This window comes from Hypanus sabinus, chromosome 29 (assembly GCF_030144855.1).
Source record: "Hypanus sabinus isolate sHypSab1 chromosome 29, sHypSab1.hap1, whole genome shotgun sequence".
NCBI lineage: Eukaryota > Metazoa > Chordata > Chondrichthyes > Myliobatiformes > Dasyatidae > Hypanus > Hypanus sabinus.
The window spans coordinates 9,262,756-9,274,656 of record NC_082734.1 but is presented as its reverse complement, the minus strand read 5'-3'; the positions used below and the strand labels follow the sequence as shown (position 1 = coordinate 9,274,656).

The 11,901-nt window shown below is 46.0% G+C and overlaps 1 long non-coding RNA gene across 1 annotated transcript; it reads left to right on the top strand.

Annotated features, from left to right (window-relative positions):
- The first annotated feature begins 810 nt into the window (after positions 1-810).
- Positions 811-10,724, top strand: LOC132382956 (uncharacterized). The gene is made up of 4 exons (XR_009508510.1): positions 811-1,118; positions 2,138-2,465; positions 7,039-7,236; positions 8,510-10,724. It is a non-coding gene; the product is annotated as an uncharacterized LOC132382956 (long non-coding RNA).
- Positions 10,725-11,901: the final 1,177 nt, after the last annotated feature.

The following is an 11,901-nucleotide window of genomic DNA, read 5'->3' as shown; positions in this document are numbered from 1 at the left end:
TTTACACTTTACTCTCTTCCCAATCATCTGCTCCCCTGCTGCAGTCTTCTGTTGCATCTTGGCAAATTTTCTTTGATGGAATACATTGGACAATTAGAGACAGGATTTACGATGGGATATTTACAAATGATTTGGATGAGGAAGTGGGAGGGTGGGCTCGTAGGTTTGCAGATTACTTGAAGGTTGGTGGTGCTGTGGAAAGTGTAAAAGGTTGTCGTAGATTATAATGGGATATAGAGGTGGGCTAAGAAGTTCAATCCAGAAAATTGTGAAGCTGTACACTTTGAAAGGCTGTACTTGAAGGCAGAGTATGGGTTAAAGGAAGGATTATTAACAATGTGGAGGAACTGAGGGATCCATGTGTCCCGGAAGGTTACTGCACAAGTTGATGGGGTTGTTAAGATGGTGTATGGTGTGCAGTTGGGTATTGATTTCAAAACTGCGAAGTAATGATTTTAGAAGGGGTGTAGAGGAGATTTACCAGAACACTGCCTGGATAAGAAAACATTTCCTATGAGGATAGGTTGAGCAAGCTTGGACTTTTCTCTTTGGAGCAAAGGAGGGTGAGAAGAGATTTGTTGAGGGTGTACAAGATGATAAGAGGCATAGATGAGGGGGATAGCCAGAGACTTTTACCTGGGGCAGAAATGGCTAATACAAGTGGGCCTTATTTTAAGGTAACACACACAAACTGCTGGAGGAACTCAACAGGTCAGGCAGTTTCCATGGAAACGAGCAAATGAGCCGAGGCCCTTCTTCTGGACCTTGCACCTAATTTGAAGGTGATTGGAGGAGAGTCTAGGGGGAATGTCACTATGAGTGAGTGAGGACTCTGTCAGTCAAGGTGAACCGTGGATGTTGTGACCAAGCCGTCCAGATACCTGAGCAGTACGAGAGAGCAAGTTCTCTCTCTCCACGCGTCCGATAAACCTCAAGGAATGGCAGAGGCCGATACAGTTTGTTGCCAAGCAGCGTCCCAGGAGTTGCCAGTCAGCGTTGAACTCCAAGTAGAACTGCTTTGGGGGCTCCAGCTCCCGATTTTTCCCTCGGGGTTTACTCCCGAAGCCTTCCCCACGAGTGGGTATCACCGCAAGACAGTGGAAGTCTCCTTCTCCTCGGTGAGCTGCCGACCTCGGCTGATAAGCCCCAGAGTGACTGGCTTTATGGCACCGGTAACCCGCCTTTGCCCTTTCTCCCGTCAGTTGAAACGGTTCCGCCGGGTTTAGTAGCTAAACCACTTGTGAAGGCCGGGAGCTGGACTCGGTTGTCAGAGGCTATTTGAAATGCGCGTGACTGGGAGCATTTAATAGGTAGAGGAAGCTTATCCCCACCACCTCCCCCGGCTATAACAAACTTATGGAAACGTAATTATGATAAGAAAGCAAATAGTTGTTGATGATGAACAGCTCTTGCAGAAATAGGGTCATTGGATCGTTAATGTATTTTCCTGGACTTATTTATTTTGCCTTAATTTGCCTTCTGTTGAGATAACGGATAGAACGCGGCCCAAGGGATCAGAGTAGTCACTGACACACCAGAAGTCAATAGGTGCAAAATTTCATATTCTGCCACCAGTAGATAAATACAGTGTAAATTTCAACAAAAAGTAAATGTTCAGTGATTGTAGGCAGCCTGAGAGACAAAGCCACAGGAGTGTATAAGACACTCTGGTTCCGTCGGCTGCGTAAGTCGAGAGAATCTCGGGCCCCGCCAAACGGGGGAGATTGAGATGAAAGCCCCCCAAATCCCCCGTTTGTGTGGATGCTGTGTGATTTGTTACCCTGTCACAAATACGTACCGCGGAATAACAGACAGTACACCCCATACAGTTAAAAGATTCTGCTTTATCATTCTTAATTTGACTAAAGGATCAGTAAAGAAAAAGCCGACAAAGGAGAAGGGCCCATTTAAAATGAAACAGTGTAATGTGCACAAGTTGGAGCTTGCGATTTCCTCTTCGCTGATCCCCCTTCGATCTCCCTGGGCTTCACACCGAATCCTGGTCCCACTCCGGGTCACCTTCTCCCCTCTCAAAGGTCCCAAGCCCAACCTTGTTGTCCCCCAACAGAGAAACCTCCCCTGAATCCGCTCCTCCTCATTGGATGCACCCATTCCTCCTCCCTCTTATCTTCAACAGGAGCCCAAACCGGCAGCTCACACTGAGAACAGAGAAAGCGTGAACCAGGGCATTACATACGTTTCGCCATGTGGACAAGTGAAGGTGCCGCCAGAACAGAAAGCGCAAGGAGATGATCTTGTTGCGTTACTGAGAACCACTGCACTGTTTTGATGATCACTGTGCACCAGTGTTGCTTTGCTGCCTGCAAACTTCATCAGACCCGTGTGCCAGAACGCACCATTAGTGCATCCCTGCACCCACTGTGCCCTGCTGGCCTGCTATTCCCTGCTTGTACTTCATTAGTGTGAACCCTACAGTTATTTGTGCAAATACATTCTCAATAAAGGTAATTTTAATAAAAGGACCATTCATTTCAAAGTAATTTTAACAAATTGCAGGCCGGTCTAAAACTCAGGACATTGACTCTGTGCCAATATAAATTTCCACACTAGAGTCTGGGTCGAATAGCATACTCACCTTATTAACTGCTTCCTTTAAATATCCCACAATCTGATCCCACTCTCCGTTTAATCGCTGCACCCTTTAAATATCCTACAATCTAATCCCACTCTCCGTTTAACCGCTGCACCCTTTAAATATCCCACAATCTAATCCCACTCTCCGTTTAACCGCTGCACCCTTTAGATATCCCACAATCTAATCACACTCTCCGTTTAACCACTGCACCCTTTAAATATCCCACAATCTAATCCCACTCTCTGTTTAATCTCTACATCCTTTAAATATCCCACAATCTAATCCCACTCTCCGTTTAACCGCTGCACCCTTTAAATATCCCACAATCTAATTCCACTCTCCGTTTAACTGCTGCACCCTTTAAATATCCCACAATCTAATCCCACTCTCCGTTTAACCGCGGCACCCTTTAAATATCCCACAATCTAATCCCACTCTCCGTTTAATCTCTGCACCCTTTAAATATCCTACAATCTAATCCCACTCTCCGTTTAATCTCTGCACCCTTTAAATATCCCACAATCTAATCCCACTCTCCGTTTAACCGCTGCACCCTTTAGATATCCCACAATCTAATCCCACTCTCCGTTTAATCTCTGCACCCTTTAAATATCCCACAATCTAATCCCACTCTCCGTTTAACCGCGGCACCCTTTAAATATCCCACAATCTAATCCCACTCTCCGTTTAACTGCTGCACCCTTTAGATATCCCACAATCTAATCCCACTCTCCGTTTAATCTCTGCACCCTTTAAATATCCCACAATCTAATCCCACTCTCTGTTTAACCACTGCACCCTTTAAATATCCCACAATCTAATCCCACTCTCTGTTTAATCTCTACATCCTTTAAATATCCCACAATCTAATTCCACTCTCTGTTTAACCGCGGCACCCTTTAAATATCCCACAATCTAATCCCACTCTCTGTTTAATCTCTGCACCCTTTAAATATCCCACAATCTAATCCCACTCTCCGTTTAATCTCTGCACCCTTTAAATATCCCACAATCTAATCCCACTCTCCGTTTAACCGCGGCACCCTTTAAATATCCCACAATCTAATCCCACTCTCCGTTTAACCGCTGCACCCTTTAAATATCCCACAATCTAATCCCACTCTCCGTTTAACCGCTGCACCCTTTAGATATCCCACAATCTAATCCCACTCTCCGTTTAATCTCTGCACCCTTTAAATATCCCACAATCTAATCCCACTCTCTGTTTAACCGCTGCACCCTTTAAATATCCCACAATCTAATCCCACTCTCTGTTTAATCTCTACATCCTTTAAATATCCCACAATCTAATTCCACTCTCCGTTTAACCGCTGCACCCTTTAAATATCCCACAATCTAATCCCACTCTCCGTTTAACCGCGGCACCCTTTAAATATCCCACAATCTAATCCCACTCTCCGTTTAATCTCTGCACCCTTTAAATATCCGGCAATCTAATCCCACTCTCCGTTTAATCTCTGCACCCTTTAAATATCCCACAATCTAATCCCACTCTCCGTTTAACCGCTGCACCCTTTAAATATCCCACAATCTAATCCCACTCTCCGTTTAACCGCTGCACCCTTTAAATATCCCACAATCTAATCCCACTCTCCGTTTAACCGCTGCACCCTTTAGATATCCCACAATCTAATCCCACTCTCCGTTTAATCTCTGCACCCTTTAAATATCCCACAATCTAATCCCACTCTCCGTTTAACTGCTGCACCCTTTAAATATCCCACAATCTAATCCCACTCTCTGTTTAATCTCTACATCCTTTAAATATCCGGCAATCTAATCCCACTCTCCGTTTAATCTCTGCACCCTTTAAATATCCCACAATCTAATCCCACTCTCCGTTTAACCGCTGCACCCTTTAAATATCCCACAATCTAATCCCACTCTCCGTTTAACCGCTGCACCCTTTAAATATCCCACAATCTAATCCCACTCTCCGTTTAACCGCTGCACCCTTTAGATATCCCACAATCTAATCCCACTCTCCGTTTAATCTCTGCACCCTTTAAATATCCCACAATCTAATCCCACTCTCCGTTTAACCGCTGCACCCTTTAAATATCCCACAATCTAATCCCACTCTCCGTTTAACCGCTGCACCCTTTAGATATCCCACAATCTAATCCCACTCTCCATTTAATCTCTGCACCCTTTAAATATCCCACAATCTAATCCCACTCTCCGTTTAACCGCGGCACCCTTTAAATATCCCACAATCTAATCCCACTCTCCATTTAACCGCTGCACCCTTTAAATATCCCACAATCTAATCCCACTCTCCATTTAATCTCTGCACCCTTTAAATATCCCACAATCTAATCCCACTCTCCGTTTAACCGCTGCACCCTTTAAATATCCCACAATCTAATCCCACTCTCCGTTTAACCGCTGCACCCTTTAGATATCCCACAATCTAATCCCACTCTCCGTTTAATCTCTGCACCCTTTAAATATCCCACAATCTAATCACACTCTCCGTTTAACTGCTGCACCCTTTAAATATCCCACAATCTAATCCCACTCTCTGTTTAATCTCTACATCCTTTAAATATCCTACAATCTAATCCCACTCTCCGTTTAACTGCTGCACCCTTTAAATATCCCACAATCTAATCCCACTCTCCGTTTAACCGCTGCACCCTTTAAATATCCCACAATCTAATCCCACTCTCCGTTTAACCGCGGCACCCTTTAAATATCACACAGTCTAATCCCTTTCTCTGTTTAACCGCTGCACCCTTTAAATATCCCACAATCTAATCCCACTCTCTGTTTAATCGCTGCACCCTTTAAATATCCCACAATCTAATTCCACTCTCTGTTTAATCGCTGCACCCTTTAAATATCCCACAATCTAATTCCACTCTCCGTTTAATCGCTGCACCCTTTAAATATCCCACAATCTAATCCCACTCTCCGTTTAATCTCTGCACCCTTTAAATATCCCACAATCTAATCCCACTCTCCGTTTAATCGCTGCACCCTTTTAATATCCCACAATCTAATCCCACTCTCCGTTTAATCTCTGCACCCTTTAAATATCCCACAATTTAATCACACTCTCTATTTAATCGCTGCACCCTTTAAATATCCCAGAATCTAATCCCACGCTCTGTTTAATCTCTACATCCTTTAAATATTCCACAATCTAATCCCACTCTCCGTTTAACCGCTGCACCCTTTAAATAATTTAAAATCCAATCCCAGTCTCTGTTTAATCGCTGCACACTGTAACTATCCCACCCGTCAAATCCAGCACTCCTGATTTCCATGCCCTCTATCAGCACAGCCAAATTATCCGCTCTCTGTTTTGGCTTCCCAGTTCCTTTCGCATCCCAGCCTATGTAAACCCATTCCCCTCAGACTGCTTAACAGTCGATATTCGTAAACAGAGAATCTAAAAGCAGCGGACAGATCTTTTTGACCCGTGTACTCTGCTAGCTCTTTAGTAGAATTATTCAATCAACCCCAGTTTCTCTATTCTGTTTACAAATGATGTCTTTTATAATTTAGAACTGCTCATTCTGGTTTGCTCCCCCTTCTCTCGTGCAGTTATTCCCAGAATGTGTTTATTCAACCTCTCAGAATTATTGTGGAGCCCAAGAGAATTCTTCCATTACTACTCCACTGCCTGAGGGTTACAATCGCCTGCTATTTACCTCTTCTCAATCTTGAGGTTTCACCACCCTTCCCCCATCACACCTTCCTCTAACCTTCTACAATAAAACAAGTTCCTCGTTAACTGATATCCCTTGCCTGTCTAAACTTACTTTTCAGCTGTACTGTATCCATTCTATAATATAGTCAGTGCCCACTTTATTCAGTAGCCCTTGTACCGAATAAAGTGGCCACAGACTTGCACGTTCCTGATCTTCTGATGCTGTAGCCTATCCATTTCGGAGTTTGACATGACGCTTTTCTGCACACCACTGTTGTAACACGTGGTTGTTTGGGTTACAGCTTGAACCAGTCTGGCCCTGCTCCTCTGACCTCTCTCATTTACAAGGCATTTTTGCTCACTGGATGTTCTTTGATTTGTGCACCATTCTGTGTAAACTCTAGAGCGGGGGGTCCCAACCTTTTTACGCCATGGACCAAAACAATTAACCAAGAATTCCATGGACGCCAGGTTGGTAACCCTGCTCTAGAGACTGTTGTGTGTGTGAAAATCCCAGGAGATCAGCAGCTTCTGAGACACTCAGACCACCCCATCTGGCACCAACAATCATTCCACAGTCAAAGTCACTTAGGTCGCACTTGTTCCCCATTCTGATGTTGGGTCTGACCTGAACCTCTTGACCATGTCTGCATGCTTCTATGCATTGAGTTGCTGCCACCTGATTGGCTGATTAGATAGGTGCACAGGTGTACCTACTTAAGTGGCCATCGAATGTAAATGAGTGATTTTGATTTATACATAGAGGCACAGGAAACACCTGGAATCTGGAGCCAGAAATTATTGGAGGAACTCAGCAGTCATTCAGCATCTGTAGAGGCAGAGGATTTCTGTTCCTGTTTACACATCGTTAGACCACCTCTGCTGGGCGATCCATCCATTCCTGAGAATCAGAGACAGGCCTTTTGATATCGATGTTATCTACAATCCTGAAGATGTACCGGTTAGTAAGTAAATCAGTCATTATAAATTGTCCTGTTCCACACCGTCAGAGGGTCAGTACTGAGGGAGTGTCTCACAGTCAGAGGGACAGTACTGAGGGAGTGTCTCACAGTCAGAGGGACAGTACTGAGGGAGTGTCTCACCATCAGAGGGACAGTACTGAGGGAAACCGTCAGAGGGTCAGTACTGAGGGAGTGTCTCACCGTCAGAGGGACAGTACTGAGGGAGTGTCTCACAGTCAGAGGGACAGTACTGAGGGAGTGTCTCCGTCAGAGGGTCAGTACTGAGGGAGTGTCTCACCGTCAGAGGGTCAGTACTGAGGGAGTGTCTCACCGTCAGAGGGACAGTACTGAGGGAGTGTCTCACAGTCAGAGGGACAGTACTGAGGGAGTGTCTCACCATCAGAGGGACAGTACTGAGGGAAACTGTCAGAGGGACAGTACTGAGGGAGTGTCTCACTGTCAGAGGGACAGTACTGAGGGAGTGTCGCACTGTCAGAGGGACAGTACTGAGGGAGTGTCTCACTGTCAGAGGGACGGTACTGAGGGAGTGCCTCACCGTCAGAGGGACAGTACTGAGGGAGTGTCACACTGTCAGAGGGACAGTGCTGAGGGAGTCTCACTGTCAGAGGGACAGTACTGAGGAAGTGTCTCACCATCAGAGGGACAGTACTGAGGGAGTGTCACACTGTCAGAGGGACTGCTGAGGGAGTGTCTCACTGTCAGAGGGACAGTACTGAGGGAGTGTCTCACCATCAGAGGGACAGTACTGAGGGAAACTGTCAGAGGGACAGTACTGAGGGAGTGTCTCACTGTCAGAGGGACAGTACTGAGGGAGTGTCGCACTGTCAGAGGGACAGTACTGAGGGAGTGTCTCACCGTCAGAGGGACAGTACTGAGGGAGTGTCACACTGTCAGAGGGACAGTGCTGAGGGAGTGTCTCACTGTCAGAGGGACAGTACTGAGGGAGTGCCTCACTGTCAGAGGTACAGTACTGAGGGAGTGTCTCACTGTCAGAGGGACGGTACTGAGGGAGTGTCGCACCGTCAGAGGGACAGTACTGAGGGAGTGTCACACTGTCAGAGGGACAGTGCTGAGGGAGTGTCTCACTGTCAGAGGGACAGTACTGAGGGAGTGTCTCACTGTCAGAGGGACAGTGCTGAGGGAGTGTCTCACTGTCAGAGGGACGGTACTGAGGGAGTCACACTGTCAGAGGGGAATGATGAGGGAATGTTGCCTATGGTCAATTTTGAGAAAGTGTTTAATTCTCTGTAGGGCAGCGTTGAGGAAGGTGCTCCATTATTGAGGTGGGCCACTGAAGAAATGCTGCTCTGTTGAAGGGCCTGTGATAAAGGCGCTGTGGGGCCGCAGTGAGAGACTGCTGGGCTATTGAAGGGACGGAACTAAGTTCGTGCTGCACACTGAACTACAGGCTCACTGCAGTAATTGCAGAGTCAATACGGAGAGTGTGGATCCTCTATACTGTCAGGGAGTCAATACTGAGGGAGCAGTGCATTGAAGGAAAGGGCAGTACTGCACTGTATGCAGGGCATTAGCCAGAGAGCTGCACACTACACTGTCTGTTGGTTATTGGCGAGTGCACTGTTAGAAGTGCAGAGTTAATGGACCACTCCGAGGATTGTCAGCTTCTCGTGTTGGAGGGGCTTGTGAGCGATGGCGTCCAGCCTTTAGCCATCCGGCCTTTAGCTCCTGATGGGGCCACCCATGGCGGTAAGGTCAAGGAAGAGGTTCCAGGCGAGGAGAGGTCCAATCCAGATCTCAATGGAGATAGCAACAGATGATGCCAGATCACAACGACATTGAGGGTGGAGGGAGGCTGCAGCAGAGAAGGGTCCCTAGTCACTTTACTACCACTGGACCTAGATTGCGGAGAATGCCAGTGCATCAGCCTCCCCATGTTACACAAAGCCACGCACAGACCTTCGGAGAACATCACACTCGACTCAAGTGATCACACAACTACTACCAGTTAACTAAGAGGCTAATGACTCATCTGCCCTCTCCGTGCACAATAAGGACCAATATTACAAGGAAGGGCAAGGAACATCTCCCTGTATCCTGGAGCCGATATTCATCCCACAAGTGGCTCACTAAAACAAGGTTATTTCATCAGAGAGCTTGTTGTGTGTAAAGTGGCTACTGTCTTTTCTCTATCCTAAATTAACTGTACTTCAACGGCACCCCATTGGCTATAGTTATTTTTGGAGCATCCTGATGAGAAAAGGTAAATGACTGTGGTTATGGATTTCATAGAGTGATAGAGCATGGAACAGGCCCTTCGGCCCATCTGGTCTATGCCAACCAACATGCCAGTGTTTGGTAAATACCCTTCTAAGCCTTTCCTATCCATGTACACGTCCAAATGAATTTTTAAAGTTCTTATTGCACCTGCCTCAACGTCTTCCTCTGGCAGCTCAAAGTTCAAAGCACATTTATTAAAAAGTATGTATACGTTATACAATCTTGATATTCGTCTCCTTGCAGGCAGCCACAAAACAAAGTAACCCCAAAAGAAACTATTTGTAAAAAAACCCGTCAAACACCTCATGTGCAGAGGGAAAAAAATCACGCAAGCAATAAAAGTAAGCAAATAGCGTTCAGAACTGAAGTTTTATGAAAGACGGAATGCCAAGAATCACTGAAGCAGGCCACAGCCTCAGTTCATCGCAGAGTCGAGTAAACGTCACGGGGCCACAGATGCAAAGCCAGGCATCATTGCAATGGCAGCCGGCCGCAGCCTCAGTGAAGTGCAGAGCTGAGCAAGTGTCCATCCCTCACCTCTGGTCCCACCACCATGACCTTTTCAATCTGGCCTGGCACTTTAGTCGCCCAAGCATCTGGCCATTCCTCACTCGCGGACTGCTCCAGTGCTTGATTCCCATCGCCACAATTCAGCTAGTATCCAACCATTCCAACTAAGCCCAGATATTCCTCGTTCCAACCTCTGCCACGCCTTACCTTCACCTCCGCTCACCTAGCCTTGCCTCCGACGGTGATCGTTATTAGTAAAGTGCTACTAATTCACTCATTCCACACACATTGCACATTTTATTTAATAAGGTTGTCCCTGAGGTTCCCATTTTATCTCTTCCCCTCTCACCTTACACCAGAATCTTCTTGTCCTTGATTCCCCAACCCAGGAATAAGGACTGGGTGAATTCACCCTGGCAGGATTTTAGCCGTGTGGAGGAACGGAGGGATCTTGGGTCCCCATGTTCACAGACCCCTCAAAGTTGCCGTGCATGTTGTTAGGGTTGTTATGAAGGCATGTGATATGTCACCTTTCATTTGTCAGGGGATTGAGTTCAAGAGCCATGAGATAGTGTTGCAGCTCTATAAATTTTAGACCAACACACCACAGTGAATTTCTATTGCATGTAAACACATAGGATAAATAAAGCTGATCCTTGAATATTGTGCTCAGTTCTGGTCGCCTCATTATAGGAAGCATGTGGAAGCTTTAGAGATCGCAGCGGGAAGATTTACCAGAATCTGTACTGTTTTGGCACGTGGCCAAGTGGTTCAGGTGTTCGTCTAGTGATCTGAAGGTCACTGGTTCGAGCCTCAGCTAAGGAAGGCAGCGTGTTGTGTCCTTGATCAAGTCACTTAACCACACATTGCTCTGCGACGACAACGGTGCCAAGCTGTATGAGTCCTAATGCCCTTCCCTTGGACAACATCGGTGGCGTGGAGAGGGGAGACTTGCAGCAGGGGCAACTGCCGGTCTTCCATACAACTCTGCCCAGGCCTGCGCCCTGGAAACTTTCCAAGGTGCAAATCCATGGTCTATCGAGACTAACGGAGGCCTACACACACACTGCGCTGAAATATCCTATGTTAGCTACCTTTTATGATTTTACAAGCCTCTATAACAGGGGAGCCTTGTTTAATAGTAGGGGTCCATGCCATAAAAAAAGTTGGAACACCTTGCTTTGTAAGATTGCTTTTCAGTCTCCTACACTCCAGGGATTAAAGTCCTAGGCTGTTCAACCACTTCCTTTAACTCAGGACAAGGGAATCAAGGCTTTTTGGATATTGTTATAAAAAGATCACCAGAGATGTTATTGAGTGACAGATCAGGCAAGAGTGGGAGATTAGCTATTGCCTTCTTTTTTTTCTTCTTTAACCCATCTCTCCTGTTCACCTCTGCCAGTGCCTCTGGGGGCAGCATTCTCCATTTGCATTACCCATCACCCTGAAAATGGAGATGTTATGGCAATGGCCCCTGAGCCTAGTTCTTCATACCAATGGAAACGTCTCCACACCGATTGTACGGTCACTTACTGTATGGTACTGAAATGTTCCTGCAACTAATGATCTCACTGTATCTCATGTTCTCGTTACTTATTGCTATTCATTCGCAGTAGCACAATTTGTTGTCTTCTGCGTTCTGGTCGATCTTCAACTGATCCCGTTCTACTGACTATTCTTTAGATTTGAAGAGTATGCCCACAAGAAAATTAATCTCAGGATTGTATGTGGTGACATATATGTACTTTAATAATAAAGTTTACTTTGACTTTGGTATTGTCTTGTCTTCACCCACCTCAACACCGAACTGATCACTCAACACAACATGCAGACTCACTTCCAAGGACTGTATAACTCATGTTCTCTGTATGTACGTGTTTATTTATTTATCAATT